Raw genomic sequence first — 14,839 nt, 5'->3', positions numbered from 1 at the left:
CCAGACCCCTCATTTTCCAAGCCGGTCTCTCTCTCTCTCTCTCTCTCTATACTGACTCTTGCTCTACCTTCCCTCTAGAACCTTCTGGTTCTCTCCGATGAATCCACCGCCTCCCCGTCCATCTCCGGCCACCTCCCTTCAACCCCAAGGCTTCGATGGACCTTTCATCGTCCTGTTCAACACCTTGAGGACCTTCTAGGCTTATGGACCATGGCGATTTGAGACCTAGGGTTCCTGATTCTTCTATATGCGAGTTCTCCGGTGTGATTTCAGACGAAATCACACCCTATATGTCACGATCTATGAGGTTACGATAGGTTTTTCCCACTTCTATTAGGTTTCTTTTTTTTTTGAAACCCTATCTCTCTCCTGAATCTCTCAAAAACGGTGTCATTTCATGCTATCCTCATGTTTTCCTCTGTGCTCTGTTTATTCTCGAGTTTATTCTGAAAGACCCTTTGCTTTGAATCATTTTTTACTTTCTTCGAAATTTGGATTTCTGGGATTTCTTTTTATGCATGCTTTGATTGATTTTCTTTATGATTAAAACCTTTTCGTTGTTTATTCTGACAGATTTCTATGTTTTTACTATTTTTTAGTTTGACTCTGCTAAAAACCCTAATTTCTAGAAAATGTTTCTTCATTCGATTATGTGTGTTAGCATGTTTATTTGCTTCGATTACCTGTGTTAGCCTAATTTCCTTTGTCTTGTCTCTATGTGTTAGCATGTTTCCTCATTTGATTGTGTGTATTAGCCTGATCTCCCTTGCTTTGCTTCTGCCTACTGGCCTATTTGTTTGATTCTTGCTGATGTTTCATAGTCACCATGCTTCGAATATGTCTTGCTGAATCTTAACTTGTTTTCACTATCTCTGAGTGGTTATGTTTGTTCATCCCTTGCTCCTTCCTAGTTAACTTTGCTCGCTACTTTTGTTCATTTACCTCTATTTATATGTTAAAAATGCAGAATCATGAATTCACATGATTGATTCTGATTTTCCTTGATTAATTGGTTATTCAAAAACTTTCTTAAAAAAACCTAACATTCTACCCGCCCGTTTGAATTAATTGGCTTTGTTATCTCATTTGTTATAGTACTCTATTCTTTTAAGCCTTTCCTTAATTGGAATTTTCCTGAATTAGGTCTTACTCGACTACTATATGCAATACTGAACCTTGACTCTTTCCTTATTTAATCATACGCTGATTTTTCCTATTTGCCTTATATGGTGCTGAATCTTTTCGTTTGATTTTGATTCCCCTCATTAATGGGAGTACTTCCTTGATTCGTTGATTAATTGATTCCGAGTTCTTCAATTAACATATTTCCATGATTTTTACCTTATTTTATCACCTACTTTTGACTATAAATGCCCTAAGTCTTTACAAAAAAAAGGAGAAAACAGTCTTCTGACTTACGCCCACCACTGAATACTTTCAAAATCTACATTCCCTTTTGCTCTTTTGCTCTACTGCTGTTCTTTGCTCCTTCTTATTAGCCGGCTAAAAGCCAAGGCTAATATACTATTACTGATTGTCTTTGCATCCTACTCTTGCTCTTTTACTGGTATGTCTTAACTCAGTTCCCATCAATCATCCTAATGTGTTTACTTATAGTCTTTATATCTATGCCTATTACCTGCAGAGTTTAACATGTTCATATGCTACTGTACGCTTTACTTTCCTGCAAATGCTTGATCCCTACTCCCTTACCCTCTATGTGTTTATAAATGGGGATTCAGGGCATGACAATATGAATTGTTGTCCATGAACTAAATTTTGACCCCAAGTAAAGAGTGTGTCAATATGTTTCATTGCTGATCATGCCCTTTTCCCCCCTCTTCATTTGTTTACTGTTTCTGGTATGAATTCCCTATCATTACCCCTATGCATGTTGAGTTAAAGTTTATGGTCTGGTAGCCTTAAAATGGCTATCCAGGCCTGAACCTGGCTTTCAATAAGTCATAACTCATCAATTTGAAAATAACGAATTGGTCAGGGGTGTGCCAGCACTTCAAATTACTTGGCATGACCACCAGCTTATCATTTCCCCTCCCCTGCACTTGCACTTACTCTTAGACTTTAAGTTCTGCTCCTCTCATATGAGCCTTGCCTTGGGACCTTGAGTTCCCTCTGAACTTGGACATTTGAGGGCTGACTTTTCTGCACTGCACTACTGTAATTCTGGAATGATATTTGGGGTGTAAGCACTATCTGGAGCTCTTGAAGCTCCTTGGAACTTTGACACATCCCAAATAAGAGAAGGCTTTGGAACATGGATCCTTGAAAGTTGGTTTACTACATATGTCAGACTGGGAGTTTGAATTAGGCCCTCCTTGGTTTGAATTCTAATTTCGGATGTATTTTATTTATTTTTTGATTAATTCTGGTCTGTAATAATCTTTTAATAAACATTTGGGGTTGACTAGTGGAAGAGGGCAGGGAACTATGCATGCAAGGGGTAGATATCATGCATATAGGGGTTATCATTTCTGAAATTTTGTATCCCATCTAGAGATCATGCTTGTAGGAATTACTATCTCTAAAAGTTCTGCATTTTACAAATCACTGAAACTCTGCATTTTTATATAGATGCCATGTCCGTAGGAACTCTGCATTTTCATACTATGCCTATAGGTTTTTCTGCACTTTCATATAGATACCATATCTATAGGATTTTCTGCAATTTTGCATGTGCATCCGTCATTAGGCAAACTTGTTATAGGATTTAAACAACTAACCAATTGCATATAGATGACCTGCCTATAGGATTTCTGTATAATAATAACAGTGTTTAAAAACAGTGTTTAAAATCAGTGACACTTAAAAAGCATGCCTATAGGAGGTATTAACTAACTTGAATCGCCAATTCGTCTAAAATCAGTAACAATAATGCGTAAGCACCTCCAGAACTTATTTTTTTTGTAATTGACAATTCCTTTCTGCAATCAGTCTACTTCTTTATTTCCGAAACTTATAGATATCATGCCTATAGGTTCTGTTTAACGCCTAGACAAGCCTTAGAGTAAAATTTTATAATTGCATCAGTTTTGATAATTACAACCAGCAGGCAGGCCTAATTTAGACCTCTTATCTGAAAATATGTGATAAGTTAGCCACCCTTCCTACATTAAGTTTAATACAGACCAAACTAGTGTTTGTAAGTCATGCTAAATAATCTGCTGCTTTGAATAAGGAGGCTGACTTGAGCCTTAACTGCTATTTGTATCCCTTTTAACTACTATCTGTTATAGCTTGTAGCCTAGATTTTTATCCTTTTGAAACTCCGCAAAATCCCCAACTCCCTCCCCTTTAGGATTAGTAGTCCCATATGCCTCCGGGGCTGATAGGATTGGGACGGGTAACAGCATGCAATAAGTAATGATACCATTTCGCGCTTTAACACCTTAACGAGGTGGGAAGGGTAGATATGGATATGATGACCAATGCACCAATATCACGTGCGACCCCTCTTCTGAGGAGTGATCGCTGGGTATTGCATTGAAGTGATCCGTATTAATTATAAACTTAGGACCCCCTTCCCTTTATTTGCTTCCATCTCTTCTTGTAAAACTGTTCAAATCTCTTTTTTCATGAATTTCTGCCCTCTCTACTTACCTTCGAAAATTTTCAACCTGTTTGCAATGTTATATGTGAATCCTTATTTGAGCCTTGATTGTTTACTTGTAAAGTCACAATTGTAACATGGTCGGGAACCACCCTAGTGGATCGTGAGGGGTGCCTAACACCTTCCCTTTCGGGATAATTTCTAGCCCTTACCCTAATCTTTGGTCTCTTCGTCTCAAACCCTTAAAGTGTCCTAATGCACTATAATCATTAGATGGAGACTCTTCAACTTCTAAACCCAATTCTCGAAAGGGAATAGAGTTGTCCTCCCAATGTCGTATACCCGATTTTTGACCCCACGGTTAGAGAAAAGGGGGCGTCGACAGCATGGCGACTCTGTAGTTCAAAATACATCATTGAGGTTATCAAATCTCTTTTTTCATGAATTTCTGCCCTCTCTACTTACCTTCGAAAATTTTCAACCTGTTTGCAATGTTATATACGAATCCTTATTTGATCCTTGATTGTTTAGTTGTAAAGTCACAATTGTAACATGTCCGGGAACCACACTAGTGGATCTTGAGGGGTGCCTAACACCTTCCCCTCGGGATAATTTCTAGCCCTTACCCTAATCTCTGGTCTCTTCGTCTCAAACCATTCTTAAAGTGTCCTAATGCACTATAATCATTAGGTGGTGACTCTTCAACTTCTAAACCCAATTCTCGAAAGGGAATAGAGTTGTACTCCCAATGTCGTATACCCGATTTCTTACCCCACGGTTAGAAAAAAGGGGGCGTCGACATACCCTTGTCATTTTTTAAAGGCATGTTGCTTCAGCTTCTCCACCCAAAATATACAAGAAACATTCTCTTTGCTCTCTAACACATTCTCTTGATATTACTGCTTTCATTTATTATCTTCATATTTGTTCTTCATTTATTGCCTATCATTGGCCATAAAGAGACTCTGTTAATTTTACTCCAAATGTTAGGCATACTTTGACCCCCCTTGATAGCTCCTTGCCGAGCTCCGGAATCGACCTTGAGGCCCCCAAATTGACAAGCTAAAACCCCGATAATTGACCTATCAGTTTGGTTGTCACTTTGCTCCTTCCTCTTATCTCGTTTCTAAATTTCACACATAGCATCAACTGCTTAACAAACTAGCACAAAAATAGATCACGTATTTTTAGAATCCATTAATCAAATTTAATTGTTATTATCATTTTCATGGTAAAAAGTTATAATAAAATCAATGAAGGCTCTTTATGACCAATGACAAGCAATTAATGATGAACTATATCGAAGATAGTAAATGGAAGTAATAATCTCAAGAGAGTATGCTATAGAGCAGAGAGAATGTTCTTGTTTATTTAGTATGGAGCAATCAATCCTTACAATGTGGTAATTACCCCCTTTATATAGAAAAATGTGGGATCCTGTCATAGTACAAAATCATTTATTACAAGGATATGGAGATGGGACAGCTGGTCGACGTCATGATGCGGGCTCAGACTAGCCTGACAGACTTTGGGAACTCCCCTCTTTTACAACATAGCCATTGGTCTGCATTGCCCCCATGTCGAGCATCGACAACCCTCGAAGGTGAACCTCGACCCCAGTCTCGAGCCTTGGGAAAGTATGTTCGTGGGGCATCATAATGAAGAGGAAATTGGACCCTCTGATTTCACCGTGCACAGATAGTCTCCACATTTCTTAGAGTGAAAGTGATAAGAAACGACCTTGAACCTTTGACCCCTCTGATACTCTTGTAACGACGACAATCATAAGGTGCCAAAAGATGATGCACACTCAGCCCTTGAAGGCCTCTGCATTGATTATGGAGTTAGCTGCCCCTTGGCCTCCTTCAACGTGCACGCGGGGCTTCTATAAATACTCCCCTTCTCGTTCTTTCCAGCTCACTACATTTCCAAACCCCAAAAAATGATCCTTATAGTTTTACCTTTGTCATTTCCTAGGAGTGGAATTTACCTTTTTCTTCTGAAATTTTTCTAGTAATGGCGAAAACTTCCGCCTCTGTTTCTCAGGATAATGCGGCGTCATCCTCTTCTCTTTTATCTCAAAGTTAAACGGCGATGCCTTCTCGTGATGAGGAATGCGTTCCAGGATTTTTTGCGATGGCTTCTGATTTCAACGTCGAGAGGCCTTCTTCGAAGTTGGGGTGCCGTGAGACCGTGACTCAATATATTAGCTTGATAACAAACGTCAGAAGAGTGAGACCTGATTGTCGCTGGGGGGACGCGGTGCTTGTGGAGATTCCTAGTTGGGAGTAGGTTATTAAGACATACAAAGCCGATTTTTTCAGTGTGTATACTTACCCGTTTACCCTAGGGACGGTGGAGCCATCTTCACCCCCGATCAACCTCGTGATTCTCGACTTCTACCAACAGTACCAAGTGACCCTTTGCCAAATTCATCCTTCATTCTGGTATGTTGTTTACATGATTAGGTACTATATGAACATGATTGAGGCGATTCCTTCGCCCTCTATCATCTGATCAGGATGTATAGCCCTCGTTTCTTCCACGGGGGTCTAATCAAACTCCACTGTCGAGCCCCGAGGGCCCTCTTCGCCTGTACCAAGGAGCTCTGGAATGGGGGATGAATACGCCACTTTTTTCGAATAAGTTGACACGAGCATTCCCTCGCTTCTCTTTGAATATTTTCTTCCACACACTTAATTTCTTGCTAATGCAGCCGCAACAATTTATCCTGGCACAGTTCCGGACCTCCCAAGTTGGGTCGGCCGTCTAGACTCGATTTGCCTGTATGTTGAGTGAGTGTGGCATGATTTATCCCAGACTAGGTGGGAAGCTAAGGATCATGGTGAGCCTCTATCCCTGCTATAGTCATCCTTTTCGACCTAAATCACTAATGGCAGCGCTCTCGTTCCCAATGCTTACCTGTAGCATTTGTGTAGGCCTGGGGGAAGTCCCCTTGATGAAGGGAGCATTACCCGATGGGGAGGGTGATTTGGTACCTGATGAAGGGAAGAAACAACCAAGGGACCTGTCGGACAGACCTTCGGAGTCCAACAAGGTTAAGGCGGAGGAAACTAAGGCCGACCCAGCATCCCTAACTCCGAAAATGGCAGTAAACCCTCGAGTTTAAGGTTAGGAGGAAAATTGCTTCTCGACATCACCCGAGGGAGGGATAAACCTGGCAGATCCTTGGGCCATAGAGATGGTGGCTTCCGAGCTAGAGTCTGATGTTATTGCTGTCCAACTTTATAGCAGAGAGACAACTGAGGGAGTATCGGGTTCTGTCCCCGAGCTGGTCGGTGGCTAGAGTTCCCCTCGGTCTAGGGTGCCTTCATTAGGTGGTTCGGATGTGCCTAGTTCTAAGGCCGTGAATGGACAAGGGATGGTCCTGACTAAACCTGCTAGTGCCATGGTCGTGATTGATTCCCCTAAGGGAACGACCCTACCTACTAAGGCAGTGCAAGATGCCCTGCCACGAAGGATCTTCCGATGCGGGGATGCCTATCAAAGGCGGAGATGTGCTCGAAAGGCTTCCAATCATTCCTGAGGGAATCCTTGATATCGATGTTTCCCTCGTCTTTGGCGAGATGAGCAGGCTTTGCGAGCAGGTAATCTTTGCAAACCTTGCCTATTGCTCAGGCCTCGGTTGCTCTGACCTTTGTCTTTCTAACTTTTCTTTTTTCGTAGCCTCAGTCCAAGGCGCTTTATAGTCATACTTTCACCGGTATCTAGTTGAGGTGACCCGTCATGAGTGCGAGAAGGCTCTCCTTACTGAACAGATTATCTAGTCCCATTTTCCATTATCTAAATGCTTTGCCAGATCCCATTGTTTTAACATCTTGGATCTGATTCGTGCAGTTTGAGAAGGAAGGTACCCTACTGAGGGAGGAGCTCCAGGGCAGAGACTCCGGAGTCTCCAAACTCAAACGACGTGGGAGAGAGATAACTTCCGAGAGGGATTCCTTCCAGGAGAAGGTGACAGTAGTTGGGTGTCAGCTTAGTGACGCGATGGAGGATAGCGACAAGTACAAAGGTCTCCATTTTTAGTTGGTAGCTGCATTATCCAGGATCAAAACTGAAGCCGAGGCACTTATATCTTTTCATGGAGAGGATGCCATTGCGGCAAGCGCTCAAGCCAGGAGGGCACCTGAGCGGGCCGAGCCAGAATTGACTCCGACTTTAGAGCGTGCTCGATTGGGATCTCGGAGACAGACTTTTTGGGACATACATGCGGGAGATATCATTTTGCCTACTGAGATCGAGAGGGTGAAGACCCTAGAGAAGAGAGATGCTGCCTTGCTTTCTTTTGGAGGCGTGCTAGGTAGTTGCTCAGGAGGTGATAAAAATGAAGGCGGAGCCCCCAGAGGGGAAGAGGCCGTCGAAGAGGGGCCGCTGAATGGCCCGTAGTTGTCGGGGCGCAACCTTTGGCGGAGACATCGAAGATGTAGGCTCGATGATAGATTAGGATTCTGTTTGGTTCCCTCTTTGTAAAGGTTTTTTCAAGGCTTGTAAACATCCCCCTGGGGGCCATAAGAAGGCTTTTTGTTTCCTATCTCTTCTTTCCCTTTTGTTTTTCGGAAATACTATGTGATGTATTTTGACTTTCGACCCAAGGTCCCAAACTTCGAGTTAAAACCTCGAGATTTGCTATTGTCGGCTGACCTGGCTTTTATGTATCCGGCCGGCACGACCTTTGATCTTAGCGCTGGTGACAGTGACTCGCACTATTGGGTTGGTTTACCCTTTTAATGTAAGCTGACATTTGAGCTCTTATGCTTTCACTCTTAGGCATTTTTATTAGTTTGGCTCAGTCTCCGAGTCAAATTTTGACCCGAGTTCATTTGGCCCTCAAGTTTACAATTTCGAGCTGTCCTTTAGGCTCTTACGTGTTGGGTCTAAGCGACCTTATATGTGGGCTGGCGACAATGGCTCTTATGCCTTGGGTCGAAGCGATATTTTTATGTGGGCTAGCGACATTGGCTCTTACGCCTTGCCCTTAAGCATATTTAGTTAACTATTTTGGGTTCATTCTCTGAGTCGGGTTTCGACTCGAGCTCATTCGACCCTCAAGTTTTGTATTTGTGCGGGATAGCGACAATGGCTCTTATGCCTTGGGACGATGCGGCCTTTTAGTGTGTGCTGGCTATAATGGATCTTACACCTTGGGTCAAAGAGACCTTTTATCACCTTTATTTTTCCCTCATTAAGGATTTTTTGAAATAATTTTTGGCTGACTCTTCGACAGTTCGATAAAAATCTCGATTATGAGCCGTTATGTGGCGATAATCGAGCACCTCGGGAGGTTTGGCTCAGAGGCTGAGTATCTCAAAGCCTGTGATTTAGAGCTGACATGGTCGAAGCTCTTTTGACTATGTCGAGGGTATCCTGTTTAACCAGTTCTTTTCGAAGTAGATTCAAAGTAATTGAAGGCCCATGATTTTTTAGCGACGGTCAGGCATCCCCGAGTCATGTTAGTTCGACTTGTACAGCCTTGTGACTGGAGTCATTTTTGTTTGGCCAAAACCTTTAAGTCTCGAGTGAAGTAGTTTCAACATCTATATTGAGGGTATGCCTTTTTATGGGTCTTACAAGTTTGATATATAGCCGAGACTTTGAGATCGGGTTTATGCCTTTAGTAAGGTCTTACAAAATTTTACATGCCTTTGAGGTCTTACAATTTTTCATGCCTTTGAGGTCTTATAGTTTTGGATACTTGGTACAAGTATTGTTCAAGCCTTGCTTGAGGCCTTATAGATATTGTTGTTGCCTTATGTAGGTCTTACAAGACCGAGGCTACCCGCATGTGGCCTTACGTCCTCGGGTTTTGATAAGTCGATGGAGGTGGCGCTTGAAAATAGTCCCCAAGTCATTGATGGTTTCTTGAGTCGGGAGCCATTACTTGTAAACTTGGTATTGCCTCATTGAGGACTTACGATTTTGGCAATTCCAACCCTAAGGTCATGCAATTTTCTAGATTTTGGCGTCAGTCTCGGAGCGTTCGGGACACCTTCGGTTTTGGATACGTTTTATGATCTTGATGTTGCCTCGTTGAGGACTTATGAGTTTGGAATTTTGTCCTCGGGGGTCGTTCAGGTGTCGAATTGTTGATGCTAGTCACCGAGTGTTCGAACATTTTTGACAGAGGAGTCCTTTTCGCTAAAACATCGAGTTTCTTTTGAAGCGTGAAATGCTTTGACGAAGAGTGTTCTTTGATTACTTGTTACAAGTATGCACATTTTTTCCGTTAAAATCTTGGTTTCTCTAAACGGGCACGGTTAGTTCGACCATTTGGCCCGGTACATTACTTTTCCTATCGAGGTCCCATTTGGGGTATTTTGGATTTCCCAAGTAGGTGACCTTCCAGGAGGATGCCCCTATATTCGATATTATTTGTTGTCTTATATAGGTCTTACGAGACCGATTTTGCCCGCTCAGGGTCTTATGGCCTCGTGTTTTTCAATTAATGGCGATTGGCGATAGTCCCCGAGTCATCGAGGGTTTCTTGGCTCGGAAGCCATTACTAGTAAACTCTATATTGCCTCATTGAGGGCTTACGATTTTGGAGATCCCGACCTTGAGGTCGTGCGTTTTTTGAGATTTTGACGCCAGTCCTCAAGTGTTACGGGCATTTTCAGCTTTGGAGACATTTCGCGATTTTCATGTTGCCTCATTGAGGGCTTATGAGCTTGGAGTCCCAACCCGGAGGTCGTTCACATGTTGAATTGTTAACGCTAGTCCCCGAGTGATCGGGATGTTTCCGGTGGAGAAGTCATTTTTGCGGAGGTGCCTAGCTTCTTTTGGATTGTGGGATGCTTTGATAAAAGATATTCTTCAATTACTTGGTACAAGTGTACATGTTTTTTCCGTTGGGGGCCTGGCTATATGGACACAGTTTGTTCGACCATTTGGCCCGGTACATCATTCTCCTATTGGGACCCCATTTGGCATCTCTTAGCTTTTCCCAGTGTTTGACCTTCCGGGGGGATGCACCCCAGTGTTCAATGTTATCAAAAGAAGCCTTGAATACTTGTTGGATCTTCCTTAGGTAGCATATAGATGTTGCCTCGTTAAAAACCTTGGTGGTAAAACCCTTCTTGGAATGAAAACCCGGCCAAAAGAAAAGAGTACAACGCATGCTTTTGAAACCTAAGGCCTTCGGGCTGGGAAGAGTTTCGGTTGTTTCGATTGGATGCCTGCATTCCGGTTAGTATAAAATGCAACTGAGAAAAAAAAGGGAGACGATCATACCTTGGAGTAAATGGTGCTTCGGATCTCGGTGTGACTCAATCATTTATTACGAGGACTCGATACGGTCCTTCATTTCGTTAAGTCTGGCGTAGCCAGGGATGTAGCTTGTCATCGTTATTTTATCATTTGCTTATCATTTGGCTCCTTCGGTGGTGGAGGTACTGGCGCTGGCACCGTTGCTACGTCATGCACCGCGAACATTTCCTTTCCCACATGCTGCTCCCCGTAGAAAATTTTTATCCCATCCTTTTTCGGGAATTTTATCATTTGATGGATGGTGGATGGTACTGCTCTCATGCAGTGTATCCACGGCCTTCTAAGCAAGGTGTTGTATCTCATGTCTCCATCGATGATATAGAATTTGTCATTCTAGGTCATGCCGGCCACGTTGACTGGGAGGGTGATTTCTCCTTTCATTGTTTCACTTGCCATGTTGAATCCATTGAGGACTCGAGTGGCGGTCACGATTTGGTCAAGAAGTCGGAGCTGCTCTACCACCCTTGACTTGATAATGTTGGTCGAGCTACCTGGATCCACGAGTACACATTTTATTTGAAAAAAATTTACTAGGAAAGAGATTACCAGTGTGTCATTGTGGGGCTGATACAAGGTCTCGGTGTCCTCATCGCTGAATGTAAGAGCATCCTCGGGTATGTAACCTCGAGTTCGCTTTTCTTTGGTGATGGATATTTTTGTTCTTCTGATCATGTGTTCTTCGGGGCATCGATGCCTCCCAAAATCATATAGATGACGTGTTGTGGCTCATTTGTTTCGTTCTTCTTGGCCGCCGCTCTTTCTCAGAACTGATTTTTGGCTCAGTCGTTGAGGAATTCACGGAGGTTACCTTTTTTAAGTAGTCGGGCTACCTCTTCTCGGTGTTGGTGGCAATCCTCAGTCCTGTGGCCGTGTATGTTGTGAAATTCACACACTAAGTATGATTTCTTTGCGAGAGATCTAATTGCATAAGCTTGGGCCATATGGCATCTCTGATTTTACTGATGGCGAACACGATGTCTGACACATTGACATTGAGGTTGTAATCTGATAAGCGAGGTGCCTCCGTTGGACCCACGTTCCTATCGAACCCAGCTCTGTTGATGAGTCCCCGAGGATTCTGTCCTCGATCTATCCTTTGATCGTTGCGAAGTGGGTAGCGCCTCGGGGCGTTCCTTCTGTCTTCGCTGTACAACTGATATCTTTCTTTGCTTGGCTTTGGTTCCTTCGCCAGAAGCCTGCTTGTGTATACTGAGCCCGAGGAGGCTCCTAGCTGGTCATCTTTCACCCTGATCTTCATCTGGTATTGGTTGTGGACTTCTAACTAGGTCATATCAGGATACTCGACCAGATTTTGTTTCAGTTGCTTCGAAGCCACCAAGCTTTGTTCATTCAGCCCTTGAGTGAAGTCCTGCACTTCCTACTCATCGGAGACTGGTGGTAGTTCCATTCGTTCCGCTTGAAATCGAGACACGTACTCTCGTAGCATTTTGCTCTCCCTCTACTTGATCTTGAATACATCCGATTTCCTTGTTGCTACTTTGATGGCACCGACATGTGCCCTTATGAAGGAGTTTTCCATCATGGAAAATGAGTCTATGGAGTTATGAGCTAGGTTGTGATACCACATCATGGCCCCCTTCAAGAGTGTTTCCCTGAACTTGTTTAGCAAGACGGACTCGATCTCGTCGTCCTTTATGTCGTTGCCCTTCATTGGGTTCTGAGGTTCCATTGTATTTTGGGTGTTCTGGAATTCTGAACTTCTTTGGAATGGGTTTCGGGGCCGTTTCCTCTAGGAACAACCTTTGTATGAACTTTTTCGAATCCATACCTTTTAGGACCGGGGGTGCGCCCGGAATTTGGTCAACCCTGGAGTTCTAGGTCTCGACCTTCTTGTCGTTGGATTCTATCATTTTCTCGCCCGAGTCGAACATTTTGGTAAGGTCCTTGATCATTTTTACGATGATGGTGTGTGCGGTAAAAACCGGGGAACTGATCCCCCCCTCCCGAAGTGATATCTGGAGAATGGTCCCGGAAGCATGGGATCTCGGGTCGATCGCCCCCCCCCCCTCAAAACCCTCCCCTGCCTTGCCAAGAATGAACATCTACTAAAAGCCCGACGAACGCGAGTATCCCTCGAAGAGTGCGCCCAGAGTCAATCAGATCTATTCGAGCAGTTTGATGCCAGCCCTCACTCGATGTGAAGCTAACGGACTGTCACATCCCATCTCTTTTGTCATGTCAAACGATACTATACTAAGTTTGGGCGTCCCCCTTTTCTATAAAAAGGGGGTCACTAGCACCTTGTAAAGAGAGCTCCACTTGACTACGAAAAGAAATAATATCTTCTCTCTCTCTTTCTCTAATTTGTTCATTCTCCTTAGTTCGAAGTTGTTTATATTCAATTGTCCTTTTTATCATTCAGAATAGGCTCAAAGCCACCCTCATATCCATTATCTCTCAACATGTTCGTCGTTATATAACTCAATATTGACCGTGAAAAGCCTTACTTAATCGTATCTTTGCTTGTTATCCCTTCCCCGACTGTCCCAGATAGCTCGATCCAGGCCTGAGCCTCGGCCCCGAAGCTTCCATCGATCTGCTCCACGGTTGGGCAATAGGCCCCTTCGGTTGTCTTACTACCTCGATTTAACTCGTATTTTATTGTCATACTGTGTAGTCTTAATACAAACTTCCCTCAAAAGTAGCTCGAGAATAGATCACGTATTTTTAGAATCCCATTTACAAATTTAGATGTTGTTACCATTTTCACGGTAAACAATTTGGCACATACCATGGGGCTAAAAATAATAGTGATAATTTTCTTGCTGGTTTCGTCACATAAACACACGTTATCCTTCACACTTTTCTTGTCCAAGACCTTCTAATTTCAGGCTAAAATGTCTGGCTCGATAAGCGGAGCCAAAAACTACAACCTCGAAAATCACGGGGAAAATGGCGTGGCTCTCCCGGCCACTGGGGCACCTCCATCGAATCCTAATATCCCCCCCGGGCCGATCCTAGCAAACGCAGATTCACAAGACGCGCAATAAGTCGACGAAACCTCTCACACTAAGAGGAGAATAAGACACAGCGACCAAAAGGAACAGGAAGTTAGTCTTCACGTTATCTTCGAGATGTTGCAGGCACAACAACTGGCCATCGCTCAGCTGCAAAGCCACCCAAGGACCCCAAGCACAGCGACATCAGAGACATTTCCCCCCGTCGAGCGAATACTCGACAGGTCAAGCAACAATGGATCGGTGGCCGATCCCGCCATCATAAAAATGCTCGAGGACCTTACCAAAAGGATCAAATTAGGAGAGAAAATGATTGCGGCCAACGATAAAAAGGTCGAGACCTACAACTTCATGGTCGATTAGATCCCAGGTACACACCTAGTCCTCAAAGGTTTGGATTCAAAGAAGTTCATTCAAAGGTCGTTCCCTGAGGAAGCGACCCCAAAGCCCATCCTGAAAAAGTTTAGAATGCCTAAACTCCCTAAGTACAACGTCACCTCCGACCCTAATGAACATGTCACTACTTACACCTGCCCAGTAAAAGGAAACGACATAAAAAATGACGCGATCGAGTCTGTGTTATTGAAAAAATTCGGAGAAACACTTTCAAAGGGGGCCATGATATGGTACCACAACTTGGCTCCCAACTCCATAGATTCATTCGCCATGCTAGTAGACTCCTTCATAAAAGCACATGCCAGAGCCATCAAGGTAGCAACTAGGAAATCCGACGTTTTCAAAATCAAGTAGAGGGAGAATGAGATGTTGCGGGAGTTCGTATCCCGCTTCCAGGTGGAAAGAATGGATATACCGCAAGTCTCTGACGACTGGGCGGTGCAGGCCTTCACCCAAGGCCTGAACGAATGAAGCTCGATGGCCTCAAAACAACTAAAGCAGAATTTAATCGAATATTCGGCCGTAACCTGGTCGGACATTCACAACCGATACTAGTCAAATATCAGGGCCGAGGATTACTAGCTGGGGGGCCCTTCAAGCTCAGTAAACCCCA

The sequence above is a fragment of the Nicotiana tabacum genome, chromosome 1, assembly GCF_000715075.1.
Source record: "Nicotiana tabacum cultivar K326 chromosome 1, ASM71507v2, whole genome shotgun sequence".
Lineage (NCBI taxonomy): Eukaryota > Viridiplantae > Streptophyta > Magnoliopsida > Solanales > Solanaceae > Nicotiana > Nicotiana tabacum.
This window is presented reverse-complemented; position numbering follows the sequence as displayed.